The 14,815-nt window shown below is 52.6% G+C and overlaps 1 protein-coding gene across 1 annotated transcript in view; it reads right to left on the bottom strand.

Annotated features, from left to right (window-relative positions):
• The window catches only part of LOC144722114 (uncharacterized), a 53,983-nt gene extending 39,168 nt beyond the window's left edge, over positions 1–14,815 (bottom strand). Inside the window, 1 exon segment of the mRNA XM_078600273.1 lies at positions 14,633–14,815. The gene's annotated coding sequence lies outside the window, so the exon portion shown is untranslated.

Genomic DNA, 14,815 nt, shown 5'->3' on the forward strand with positions numbered 1-14,815 from the left:
GACGACGACCAACACACTGCCAAGACTGTCAAACACCCCCCCCCACATCTCACGAAAATTAACACTTTTATTTAATGGTGCGTGTACTAAAAGGAAAATATGAAACTGAACATTATGGTTCAAAATGTATTGAACTAGGTAAGAGAGCCCTTCTGTCATCTCAATGGAAAAGGGAAATATTCTGGAATTGCTAAATGTTGAGAATAATGAAATCGACTGAACGGTATCACCGATGGTAAAAAATATACTTTTACACCAGAACTGGAATAAATTTTGTTAAACTCTTTGTCAGCTATAAATAATGTGCGGTTGACGCAATAGGACAAGCTCACGATGGCCCACGCTGGCCAGCACCTCCACATGGTCGGTGACGGCCGCCCTTCAGGGAAGTCGGCACGGGCGGTTCCGTAGCGGCGGCCCGCGGGTTGCCGCCCGTCCATGAGCGCACCGGCAACTCGCATCACTCACGGAGCTTGAGAGCGTGCGCCCGTGGTCTTGCAAACACGAGCAGATGGTAAATTCTCACACTTCACGGCAGGGACTCCACAGTCCACCAATCGTGCGCTCTCTCGGTTTGCATGCAGACGACACAGCAGTGTGACTTAACAAGCTGGAATGAATCATCCTACATTCAATTACAGCTCAACCAACATTGATTTCATTAAAATTCACTAATTTACACGAAAATTTAATTACAGAGCTCTTTGAATTACATTTAAAAAACCGTTCAAGTGAAAAGCGTTTTCACTTCATGGGACCAGTACCAAAATATGAGAATAGATTTTCCCCTTTTTTCTAGCAACAAAAACAGTCACACGGAGACTCAAGACTCTTTTTCAGGAGGGTCCTGCGTTGCAGTGTTTGGACGACGCAAGTCGTATTGAACGTGTTTAGCTATGGGAGGTAACCCATCGACGCAGGACAGAGGGGCAGGGCCGAATGCAAACTCTGCACGGAGGCACCCGAGTCGAGGACCGACCCTCGGCGCTCTTGCGCGAGCGAGCAGCTCCCACCGCCACGGCGCCGGTGTGGGCCATGCGGCGGCTGGGTGCCTCCCGGGCACCCGTCCGAGCCGCGTCGATAGAAACCCACGCGCCACGAGACACGGCGCCACCGCATCGGGTTGGGGATCGGCACGAGCGGCCGGAGGCTGCCGAAGGCCCCGGACTCGGCATGAACGCGACAGCCTCGACGTCCACGCCGACCGTGCGCTCGTCGGCATAGAGTAGCGGAGAAGGATTATGCACGAAAGCCTGGCCCAGGTGCCACCGCTGTACGACTGTTCATTGTGAACACCGGGGCGTGTGGACCAACACCGCCTCGCTCACACCTTCTAGTAGAGGGCTTTGTGGTCGCATTTTCTCCCTACTGCAGAACATTGTCACGATAAAGCCGCCAGAGGCGACGGTGCTGGCTTCCTGCAGCTACGGCTGCGGGCTACGGCTGCGGGCTACGGCTGCGAGCCTCGGCACGTCCACACCGCCGTCCTCTGCCCACGCAAGGCCGCGAGAGCTGCTTGGTAAAACCTCGCACAATCCCCCGCTCGCACGGCACAAATCCCCACGAGTGATATTACCGGCGACTTTCTAAATCCCGGAGGCACTGCACAGCACAGGGAAATCCAAGGCACGCGATGGCAGCGGGATTCTGCAATTACTCGTGATGCATAGCGGCGGCGGCAGCAGCAGCAGACGCCGGGTTTCATTAGCGTAACGGCACGGCCGGGCTCAACGGCTCATAACGTCAGCGACAAGAGAGCCGAGTGGGAAAACTATTGTGGGTATTTGTTTTAAATGATAAGTTTGAAAATGGTTATAACATGTACAAGTACACAGGATGGCGAGTCTTCACTGGTGGTCCCCGAGCCAGTTTGTAATTCCAAATTCTCATGCTGGGGACCAGTCCAGACATAATGTAATCGACGCTGGTCGGCCTCCCACAAATGTAAGAAATCGTCACTGGTATTGGCCGTGAGCGGGAATCGAACTCAGGTCGCCAGGTTCATAGCGCAGCTCGCTAACCACTGCACCACCGCTCAGGGGGAGAGGACACACGCAAGCCTGGGTTCCGATGTGGGGTTTCGGCCATCTGCGATTAAACCAGCTTCCAAAATGTGCTCGAAGTTACATTTGGTTGGTCACATTCAGCTTATTCTGGCTCCTTGCACCGCTGGACACGTCTAGCGACGCAGGCGAGAAGCAGCACTGCCTGCTGTGGGTGAGAGGCGTGAAGGGTGTTCAGAAGGATTTCTGCAACATCGTTTTCTGGATCCGTTCTTCAAAACTTCCCGTCTGTTCGTCGAGCGCCCGGACCACTGCGACACTTCTTCTCTCGCGTGGAAATGGAACATTTCACAAGGGTGGATCGGGTTTAGATATCCAATCAAGAACAGCGTGGGAATGCTAAATGAACGTTTGCCATCCCACCGGACAGAGAAGTGAACATAGCAAGGGGCGACCGTTCACCATGCGCTTGCACAATTGCAGCGCGGATTGTCTGTTCATCGTCCTGAGCGCCGCTCGTGCATCAGACGCGATACCGCATCGGCTACGGGAGGTCCTGACGCCCTTCACGATGACCGTCGCCGCCACCGCCGGAGCAGCACGAGGTCTGGTGGTTCGAAGCGACTCGTCACGCCGACTGCGACCCGGCCCAGAGTCTCCCAAGCGGGAGAGAAGACACTGACTGGGCTACCGCCGGTGACACGCGGCCTCTTGTGTCATCCGCGCCGGCCCCCCGACTCTGGCCGCTGTAGTCGCCGCACCCGCCCGGCGTAATCCGTGAATCGCCGCTCAACGCCAATGCGGAGTTAAATAAATAATGATCTGCGAGCCGTAATAAATGGTGCTTGCGCACGTACATAATGAAGGCTTCCTGTATTTTTCTCCGCCACCCACACATTCCACAAACACAAAAGTGCACAATGCAGAACACCGCCCCCCTCATTTCCGTTACCCAACTCCGCTCCTTTTCATGACCACCTTGCCCAGCCTTGGTTTTGAATTCGCCGTTCGCCACCGCAGCACGACCAATAGTGGGGGGGGGGGGGGGGGGAACAAGAGACGCGTCCAGCGGCGCCAGTGCCCCCCGCGCGCCAACCCCGAGGCTCGCCGTGAGTGGCGAAGGAAGGAAAGGGCAGAGAGCGATCGCCGTGCTCGGCACGTTCGGAGTGCTCAGTGGGTTCGGGGTGACGAGGGTGACCGGCATGCCCGGTGCGTTTGGCGTGCTCGGCACGTTCAGGATGTTCGCCGGAGACCAGGAAAAGCTCGTTGAGGTGGAGGAGCCGCGTGTGCCAAGAGCGCGGCTTTCATTGCAGGCCCTCCCTAAACATTCCTCGGACCACGTGGTGCTGCTACCTTACGGGCCGACGCTATTCAGGATCGCTGCCATGGTAATGAAGCAGCGCAAGGGTCGGTCATTGTCTGGCCGTGCACACGGCGGTGTGGTAGAACCCAATTGGCGTGCGACGGCACCGCACGCCCCTGAGCGTGAACTTTGCGGTGAAGTCACGGTGAAGTGGCAGTTTGCTTCCACGCCTGAGACCGGACGGCGTTTGCGAGGGTTCACGTTGTCGCGCTGGAGGTTGGTCTGTGCCGCCACGGCACAAGCGTGCTGTCTTTAGGGAGCGCTCGCAACGCATGGACGACCGGAAAATGGAATGAAAGATTTCTGCACGATTCTTGTGTTTGCAGCGTGTGCGTATCGCTTCGGCAGCAGCAGCAGGATCGCAGCTAGCAAAGGACATATTTGGATGAATATTTATGAGCGGCCTTAATTTCAACATCTTTCATGAAGAATAACACAATTGCATGCAGATTTATGCAAATGGTATGCAAATGTGATTCTTGCCTAAAAAAAATTTCTGACGATCATTAAATAAAAATGGGTAAATATAATCAGTGCTATGAGTGCAACAAATAACCGATGCCACTGTCAGTGGTAGTCACAAAACAATACATATTCAACTGAATTTTCAAGTGGCTTTAACATTCTATGAACAAGACCCTCGAACGTGCAGTTCCTGTTCACCTCCTGCCAATTGTCACAACCCTCTGGCCCCTTTTAGGGCACGGCCCAACGGATTACCGCCTGCAAAATGTTCTGCCATCTTTTTTTCTTTTATACAAAGACATTCGTTGCGTGCTTTGTGTCCACATTCCAATTTGAAATCCCACCTCGTCTATCGCTGGGCTGTCACCTGGCCTGGAGGAGGTGCGGGTTCAACAACACGGGGGGGGGGGGGGGGGGGGGGAGACGTGCGGGGGAGAGCGGCGCCGTGGCTCTGTTCCTCGCCGGGCCTCGCCATTCCTGGCCAGGGGAATGACCGCATCGGCCGCCCTCTCCTCAAGGCGCGGCTAAAAAAAACACCGGCACTGCAAGAGAGCCCAGCCCGACAAATATTTGTTTAAGCAATCTCCACAATTGGCCACGAGCAAATACATCCAATGGCACCCGCCACGCGGTTCAGACTCAGGCCCCTGCCGACAGCCGGCGGCAGAGGCCGTGAAGGCCGCGCGCGACGGTGGGCGAGCGGCTGGGGCCCTCACTGCGGCAGACGCCGCGGAGCCTGCGGTCGGCTCACATTCATCAATAGCGAAGCATTCCTCACATTTCCCAGTGCGCCTTGAGATAAGTAACTTGTGTTTGCTCTGCACTCTCACAGCAGAGGCTGCCTCAAGCGGTGTTTTTGTGCACAATGATGTGTTTGATAACCGTGAGAAAGTAAACAGCTTCCTCTCTCTGGAATTCAAAACACTCAGTTATGCAGATTGGTGCAGCAAAGTCCTCCCCTCGTGGATTCTCCGAAGCTTCAAGTTGAATCAAATCAACGTAACAAATGCACGCGACAATAAACGTTGCCACCTCAACTTCGTGCGAAACAACGGGGTGTGTCGCAGCGGCGGCACGGCCGCTGCTGTGACGTACCGAGCCCCTTCTCCTCCTCCTCCTCAACCTTCGCCTCCTAGAGCACGTGAGCACTTATGAGCGGGGCCCTGCGCTCATCCCACAGCTGATCTTTAGACCGCGTCCGCTCGCTGGGCCGGGTTCTCTGCGTGTCCCTGCGATGGCTCTCACGCGACCCCCGCATGGAAGGGAAGCCCCGAACAGCGCTTCCGTTCCGCCCGCGAGGAGTCCGCCGCTTGGCTCGTGACACCAACCACGAACGAGTCGGCATGCAAAACATCTCACGTGCTGTGGTGCGACCGATCACAGGCGCACCGCGGAGAAGCAACGCTTTGCACACATTTCTAATCGGGTAAACATATATCACGCAAGACAGGGGAAAAAAAGTGTAAAAGGAAAAAACCACAGGGCTTTGTGTTTAAATAGAAATTAAGACCGAGTCACAGGGCACTGTGACTGCTTGCAGTCACGAAAGCTTCAAATCAAGATTGAACCGCCTCTACGGGGAGGATTTCCACACAACTCAGACATAACTTCAACCGAGAAGATGGATGCAAAATTTAGCAATCTTTGGAATAAATAATAGATCACGTCGTGATCTATTATTTATTTTTCTATCTTCGTGACTTTACCGAAAGAACCAAATAGCATGAATTCCTGCAGTCACGAAAGCTGCAAATCAAGATTGCTTGTTTTAGTTTCCGCGAAGGAACAGGAATGATGGCCAATAAGCAAACCAAACAAGGCAATGGCATTGTGGGATGTACTGTGAAAAATCTCAAATAAATCCACACACTACTATAGCCGTATGCAACAATTAAAAAGTGTTAAATATTTGTACTACCCAGGCGTTCAGGACAGACGAGGCTTGATCATCGCACACCTCGCAGCCAGGCCACAGAGAGTCGCCTGGGGGTGGTGGTGGAGCGTGCGATGGTGGAGCGTGCGATCTACCACCACCACGACCACCACCATCCGCAGAGTCCCGTAGGGTGGGGATCCACGCGGCGTGGATTGGGCCGAGGGTCGCCGAGGTGCGACGCGTGGGCCCCCGGTGTCCTCGTATCGATCACTGTACCTGGGTCACTGTGCTGCCTGGCAACGGATGTTTATCATCAACCGCGACAACAAATATGCCGCCACCGCACGCCGGGCAAAATCACCCCGTAGGTTCAGTTTAAATGACCCAGACGACACCACGCGTCGCATTCTTTAAAGGGAAGTCACAACCGCAATTCAACTCAGAACTGTTCCAATTGCTCCGTGACCTTCGGCAATTGCGCCGTGGCTGGGCTACGTCACTCTGCCAGTCTGGCTTCGCATCGTAACACGGTAGGACTGAGTCAACAGTCGAACAGGTGAACCAAGCGAGCAGAGACATCGCCTGCAGCGTCAAGAGATGGCCGTTTGTGCCATGAGTGATGTCTGCCACTGCTCGGGTTAGAAATAAGCTTCTGGCCTGGGTGATCAACGTTTGGGCAGTGACCAGACCAGAAGATTACCTAAAGCTGGGTGGTAGAAGACTGCCAGAGTGAACCTTGAAGGACGAGTCAAGCCTGCGACACACGTCAGCGTACACGAGGCGTGATCCGTCTTGATCACGAGACACTGAATAACCGTCTGGGTGGCGGACGGTAGCAAAGTGCGAGAGTCGTGATGAAAGAGAGTGTGTTAATATCACACCAGAATGCGTCACTCAGCCCATCATCAACATCCCTCCTGGGTCAATAAAATAAGTACCACTCTTTTCGATTTAAAGCTTTCGTGACTGCAGGGATTCATCTTCTTGGTTCTTTCGGTAAAGTCACGTAGAAGGGAAGTAATAAAATAATACAAAAAATAAAACATAATAAAATGAAATAATTCTCACGACGTTTCGGCTACAACGCAAGCAGCCGTTGTAGCCGAAACGTCGTGAGAATTATTTCATTTTATTATGTTTTATTTTTATTATTTTATTACTTCCCTTCTACGTGACTTTACCGAAAGAACCAAGAAGAAGTACCACTCTATAGTTAGTCAGAAGTGGGTGTGTGCTATAGTAGGAATGGCCCTCTCCATAGCGATGTGGAATTTTGATTCACTGGGGCCCAGGGCCAACAAGAGAGGTGAGCTCTGCCGAACATCCCGGCTGGAACAGTGGGACACGTAGTGACGCAAAGAATGCCAAGACTCCTGCTCATCAACATATGCATTATCTATAATTTAATAACAATGCACATGATTGCTCCGAACCAATAAACTACATTTCTCTTGCAATCATTTTTTTTTGAAAAATGCAAAACTCTCAGAATCCCTCCAAACAGTGCGGTTGCCTACGTACGGTGTGAAAGAAGTTCAACATACATTCACAGACTCTGCAGCATCATCCACAGGTTCATCATCCACATCGCGGCCACCAAACAGGCAGTGGTGGAAGCAGCGGTGGTGGCAATGGCGCTCGGTCACTCAGGGTCGGGGTAAGCTGCAGTTTACGTCGTCCCCAGCGTGGATGCTGGGGACGCGGGGAAGTGAGGGCGTGGGGATCGCGTCTCTCGGCGTGTGCCGCTACCGTCACACGTTGCATTTGCCTCCCTCAACGAGGGCATCGCCAACAGCGTGGAGCCGACGGCCATCACCAGGAGCTCTGGCGCTCTGCTTCAAGGTGAGCGCTCACCGCAGTTATAATAACCGTGGGTCTTAGGGCTACGGTTGGATTACGCTACGAGCTAAGGACAGGGTCCGAGTACCACTTTGTGGGGTAGTTGACAGTGGTTACCCTATCGATAGACTTCCCCATGCCACAGGAATGTGGAATTTCCACTGCTGGGTCAGGGCTGGAAAACGGAGATGAGCACAACTTCAATGTTTATTTGACCAGAAAATCTCGCTTATTTTTTTAAAGGTTATGGTTAGTAATTGGTTAAGGTAAAAATTAGGTTGGTGTTAGGTTTAGGGCCAGGGGTTAGGTTAAGGTCAAGTTATAGCATAAGTAAAGGTTATATTAGTTTTCCATTAGGTTCAGGTAAGAGTTAAAGTTCGAGTTCAGGTTCGAGTTAGATTGGTGCCATTGATCGTGTCAGGGTCAGGGGGGTTATGGATTGTTTTGTCCTAATTCACCATCGCCGCCGTCGACTGCTGGATGAAGGCCTCCCTACACTGTTGCCATCTCTCATGGTACATTAAAGATATTCTGATGGCTCGCGTTGAAAAGAGACTTGACATCAAGCGATAACAAGTGACTTGATTTTAAGTCAATGATATTACATTACAAGCGACTTGAAATCCAGCGATAACAAGTGACTTGTGTAGTGTAATAGTGCCGGCTGGTGCCCAGCAGCGGCAACTGCGGTGGACAAGTAGTACACACGCCGGTGAGCATATACACGGCTGTGTGTGTCGGCAGGGCAGAGGAACTGGGGCAATGGTCATGGAAGACCCCATCTGGTAGCCCCTGGAACCTGCTAGTGGGTTCGAGAAGAGAGGCGTGGCCAGAGCGGAGCCAGGCCGCGCTGGGTAGCATAAACGGAGCTGAGAGCGGGAGCTCAGGGCTGCCGGTTCTGGGAGTGGACTCGTCTCGTCCTCGCTGTCGTCTTCGCTAGATATTGCGCGGCCGGAGAGTTGTTGGCTGTCTCGGTCAGCACCATCGGTGTTACACGGTCAGGGTTGTGTTTAGGCTAGGCTAGACGACCAAGGAGAGTGTATGGGCGAACCTGTGAAGTGTGAAGGTGTTGAATAAAGAAGTTGCCTCATGGAAAACCTTGTCTCCGAATCGCTGACACGGCACATGTGTAGTGAGTTCAACTGAGTCGCAGACGTACTCTTTGGAGGCAACACATTTATCAATACCAACACACGGGGTCACTGCCCCTTCACCAGATAACAAACTGTGGTGGTGGCCACCAGGCTAACTACACTAATTACACCATGACTAGCTACAACTACCGGACCACAGCATGGGTCCAGGTCCACGTGTTGGTGACTCAGAGAACATAGAACTTAGATTCTTCAGGATGAACAACAGCAGCCGGTCCCTCTGGGGGACCCGGCTTATATCCTCCGTGGCGGGGCTGGCCCCGCCCTTAGCCACGCCCACCTTCTCGAATCCTCGAGCAGGATCTCGGACCTGACACGTGACCACCCCTAGCCCCCACTTGGGGGCCCTGTGTAGACTCAACTGGTCATGTGTCCACTGGGGTCAACCAAAGTGCCACAGCCTATAGTAACCCCATTCCCGTAGCCGGCACTCTCACACCCTATCCTGTAGGTGTCGGCACTGCACGCAGAGCGTGGTGCCACTCAGCACTGCCAGCCAGCGCTCACCGAGCCCCTCTAGGGCCGGTACTGCACCCACATCCACGTGGTGCCCGCGATGTCAATACATCGCACGCCGTGCCTCTCTGGGGCCGGCATTACACAGTGACACCCGCAACGTCACTACACATGTATAAAAATGATAAACATTTGCAGCCAAATGACAATTAAAGTTAATAAACAATGATCAGCATTAAGACAAATGCAAATCTAAAGTAATATTGCTTTGCATGACACCAATCTCTCTTGACATACGCTGGAATGGCGATTGCAGAGAGGGCATCTGACAGTGCAGGCATATCGCTTGTAAAGGTCCAAGAGCACACTGGCCTATACTAAACGAGGAAGCCAAACTATGATTTTCATTCAAATGCACGTGCACTTGTTAAGCTTTGCGAAAGCAAGAGCAACTGAGCAGCCTGCAGCATCTCTCCAGTGGTGCGCTGTCGGTGCTCATCATAGCACAGCGACGCGAGCCACGTGCCAGTGTCCCTGGCACACCGGTGATGCAACGCAACGCCATCAGCAGCAGCAGCAGCAGCCGGGATGCAGTGGCCCTATGAGCAGAGACAACCGTGGCCTTCGGGCCCGGGCGACGCCTCTCCTTGCTCAAACGAGCAGTCGAGCGGCCCGTCCTCGGCTTCCTCATGTGGCTGATGTTGATGTCGAGCAGCAGCTGTAATCTTACATCAAGGCCGTCGAACCAAATGATTGCTCGAGGAGTAGCGGAGTGGTGCATTGCCGCTGTGATGGTGGTGACGATGCCACCTCCCCTGTGTTTACGAATTGTTACACGTCCCGTGGTTCTGCTCTGGGTGGCGACCAGAGTCTCCGCACACTGCCCGGGAGTTCTTAACGCTCCATTTGCGCACCATCATCAAGTATCCACATTCCTATGGTAGGGCCCAGTCTTCCTCGAGGACAAACACTGTTGGCTTCTGACAGAGTGCACTCGTTTTATGAAATGGGAGGGCTGATGGGATGCCTTGACGCCATGTCACAGCGGGGGGCTGTGAAACGGCGACTCTACACTCAAACTAAATCGCCCCACGGTCGACGCTCCTCAAAGCTGCCGTGGTCATAGTAAACAGAGCAGCCAGAATAGCACCGCCACAGAAAATAAACACGCACTGACAAAAGGAGATTCATAGAATTTCGACAAGATGCTTCAATTTAGCGTGCACGCTGCATCATCATCATCAACACGCTCACTCAAAATGCACGTGACAATGCACAAAACAATAGGGCTATCCACACGGGAAAACTTATAACGCATGACATCTGCCGATTTTGTTAGATTATCCACCGTATAGCAAAACACAACATAACTTGGATTCTAAAACATGTGGTTTAGCGTCGATCTACAACCGATAACATTCAGTGTGATGTAAATACGAATTGATCAAAACCTATATTTTATGCTCAAGATACATTGTGTAGGATTGTAGATTTAAGAACATATATTTTTGTTACAATAACAACACATGTATCGAGTAAAGAGATCATGTGTCTGTGGATCTACATGCACCCCAAGCGGAAAGATATGCCTTCATAAAGAATGTGTTTGTGACCCTCAATCACAGGAACTCTTCACACCGTGTAAGGGCTGAGTCACTGTGTGTGCCTCACTGGCACGCCGAGTCACTATCCGTCCGGCGGAGCAAAGTCTGTCGGAATCAACGGAACGCAAGGCCTGCACACCGCAACGTACACCGGCGCATTTGCCTACTGTGCCGCGCGCATTCGTGATGGGGCACAACAATCAGACAACGCTCCTTGCAGACATAACCACAACAACGGATCTCTACGCAATGAACTCTTCTCTGTGACTTTAACTGCAAGTGACCAGCAAGACCAGCCTAGCTGCAACTAATGCTCCGAGTTCTCCTTCCGAATACTAATTCTATACCCGGACCCGCTCTCCCAGATCTTAGGAGGGCCAGATAAACCTCCACTTTCTGCCCTAATGCAGTAAGCGTTCTCCACAGGAATGTGTGAGGTCAACCGCGTGACCCCTGTGTGTGTGCGTGTGTGCGTGTCGCTGCGTTAGACGCTATCGGTCCACCGAAATCAATCCTGGAGTGCCCAATAGAGCACTGACAAACGCTTCCACAAACACGGGGCAGTTACAAAGCAAACTACCACAATACGGAAAGTGATTAGATAAACATCAATAACAATATTTACACTTTTGGTGGAAGGCTGACTAATGTACTCCTCCACTAGGCAAGTGTGAAAACGGGAGAGGGATGGCAGGGCCGATGCAATTATAAATGTGGAAGAATCTCCGTGAACTCAGCAGTCGCTGGTAATTACATCAATTTCAAGCACCCACTCTGCACACGCCGCAAAGTCTGCGAAACGCGTGCACGACCTCGCATCGCCGAGCGAGCGTGGCCTCAACTTTGATGAAGCCAGAGCAGTGCTGCTGGGGAAACTCGAGAATGCAAATTGGCTCAAGTTCACTCTTCTTCTCGCTCGCAGCACAACGACGGGATCACGTTTGAGATACACAGCCTGAACACCTTACAACGCAACAACATAGGGCCATAACAGAAGCCCTCTGTGGCTCTACATTTACCACGTGTGGCAATGTGAACCACTCACGCTTTGCCCCTCAGCCACTCTCAGCCGTGAACTCCAGTCTCTTTACTGCCTGCCATGAGCAGGTCTTCCATACTGCAGTTTTCCTGCATCCTGAGCCTTCAAATTCAATCTCCCAGCTGTGATCTCAACCCAAATCCTCAGGCTCGCTGCTCTCGGCATCCGGCACTTTCTTGTTTATCTCTCAACGACTGCCGCCCTGGCAACTTGAGAGCCACCAATATTCTTACTCTTTTATTAAGAGGACACAAACAGCAAGGTTCTGTTTTGTTATCTTCAATCACAATCTTCCAACCCCCGTGTGGTCTTGCCCGCTACTAACGTCCCTGGTTTACTACAAACTCTCGCGGCCGCCACGTCCACAGCTCTCCCCACAATCTCAGCCTCCTGCCTCCATGGAAATAAAAATTTAACAAAAATCTGACAATTTGCCTCCTTCCCACATCTGTCTCTCCATATAAAAATTTAGTATTTTTTACACATCCCATCAGCAACACGACCTTCTGACAATACACAATTTCAGCAGCATTGGTTCAGTACAAGCAAACTTTGGACTGGTTTCGACATTGTGTGTCAGCAGAATTCAGGCTCACTTAGACGAATTGCTGGTAAACTGCCGAGATGTTCATGGGCAAGAGCCCCCCCCCTCTCTGTTAGATACGGGTCCTAGTTCGACGCTATCATCGTTAGTGTCGTGTTGAATGTTGCTGAGATGTCGCACTCCCAGAAAGCCGTGGGCCTACTGGGACGCGTAAATAACACCTTTATTCTTCACGTGGAGGGAAAGGAATGTGAAGGGAACATTTATTTATCTTGTTATAATCTGCGCAAGGACCCTAGCGATATTTTGTACGGAAAAACCGGACGGATGGGGCTGCATGACAGTAGGGCATTGATTCCCAGTAAGACAGCAGAATCAGCAGCAGCGTGATTTGACTATCTGCTGCTGCTGATGATTCGCCTTGGCTGGGGGAATGTGATTTTTTTTACGTGAATGACATCAACACATACATGACCATCTAGGCGAGCACCACTACATCTGTTGATGTCGGCACGAGGTGGCAACGAGCCGCTACAGATGCCTCCTGCAGCAACCCGTCCACGGGAAGTCTCCCCGCGTCAGTTGTGTCGGCCAACGGCGAGGGGTGGTGGCTCCATTGCGACAGAGGCGAGGTGAACGCCGCCGCTTCTCACACCTCGCCCTGCCACTCACACCTCGCCCTGCCACTCACACCTCGCCCTGCCACTGCGTCCATTGCCACTCCACTCCCTGTTCGGCACGATAAAATCTATTTCTGAAAATTCATTTTTTTTTACAAATAACACTGCACGCGATGTGACGGGATAAATCCAGCGATGCGCATGGCACGACTATGCCCACGATGCCTCGCAGTGCAATGACAGCCAAGATGTAATGGGGCGCTTCGTGACCAATTGTTGTAATCCGCTTAATGATCATCCGTTCATCTCGAGCGATCTGACGTCAAACCACGGGAGCATGCGGACGCCTCGCGCACTCGTGGGGAAGCCTCCTCCGTCTGCTGCTGCTGTGTGTTGTTGTTGTTGTGTGTGTTGTTGTTGTTGTGTTGTTGTGTGTGTGTTGTGTGTTGTTGTGTTGTGTGTGTGTGTTGTTGTTGTGTGTGTTGTGTATGTTGTGTGTGTTGTTGTGTGTGTTGTGTGTTGTTGTGTGTGTTGTTGTGCGTGTTGTTGCTGTGTGTGTGTTGTGTGCGTGTTGTGTGTGTGTGTTGCTGTGTGTGTGTTGTTGTGTGTTGCTGTGTATGCTGCTGTGTGTGTGCTGTGTGTGTTGTGGTGTTGCTGTGTTTGTGTTGCTGTGTGTGTGTGTTGCTGTGTGTGTTGCTGCTGTTCGACACTTCACGTGGCCTCAAGGTGCACATGGCCTGGCACAAGCGTCGTGGTGACGTCACCGCCACTTAGTGGCGAATGGCGGTTGTTGTTGCTGCTGCTGTGTGTGTTACTGTGTATGCTGCTGTGTGTGTGCTGTGTGTGTTGTGGTGTTGCTGTGTTTGTGTGGCTGTGTATGCTGCTGTGTGTTGTGTGTGTTGCTGTGTATGCTGCTGTGTGTGTGCTGTGTGTGTTGTGGTGTTGCTGTGTTTGTGTGGCTGTGTATGCTGCTGTGTGTTGTGTGTGTTGCTGTGTATGCTGCTGTGTGTGTGCTGTGTGTGTTGTGGTGTTGCTGTGTGTGTGTTGCTGTGTTTGTGTTGCTGCTGCTGTGTGTGTTGCTGTGTGTGCTGCTGTGTGTGCTGCTGTGTGTTGTGTGTGTGTGATCTGTACTGAGCCGTGTACTGTCACGCTGCGTGTGTTATGGAGTACGTGTCACGCGGCGTGTGCGGGCTGCATGTACACGCCGTGTACAGTGTGCACACTGTACACGGCGTGGTAGTGGTGGTACCCGTGTGTGTGGTAGTGGTGGTGGTACCTGTGTGTGGTAGTGGTGGTACCTGTGTGTGGTAGTAGTGGAGGTGGTACCTGTGTGTGGTGGTGGTGGTGGTGGTACCTGTGTGTGGTAGTGGTGGTACCTGTGTGTGGTGGTGGTGGTGGTGGTACCTGTGTGTGGTAGTGGTGGTACCTGTGTGTGGTAGTGGTGGTGGTGGTACCTGTGTGTGGTAGTGGTGGTACCTGTGTGTGGTAGTGGTGGTGGTCGTGGTACCTGTGTGTGGTAGTGGTGGTACCTGTGTGTGTGGTAGTGGTGGTACCTGTGTGTGTGGTAGTGGTGGTACCTGTGTGTGGTTGTGGTGGTGGTGGTACCTGTGTGTGTGGTAGTGGTGGTACCTGTGTGTGGTAGTGGTGGTGGTACCCGCGTCTGCGTTACCTGCAAGCTGGAGGTTCCTGCAGTCGAACCCGGGTCCTGGTAGCAGCACGGGGCGCCTGGTCCCCCTGGGACCGCCTTGGTCTCCCTTGGGCCCCCTGGTCCCCCTGGTCCCCCTGGTCTCCCTGGCCCCCCTGGTCTCCCCGTCTCCCACGCTGCTGCTGCTGCCGCTCTCCTCTCTCTCCG

The sequence above is a fragment of the Lampetra planeri genome, chromosome 13 (assembly GCF_965212315.1).
Source record: "Lampetra planeri chromosome 13, kcLamPlan1.2.h2, whole genome shotgun sequence".
In the NCBI taxonomy this organism is placed as follows: Eukaryota; Metazoa; Chordata; class Hyperoartia; order Petromyzontiformes; family Petromyzontidae; genus Lampetra; species Lampetra planeri.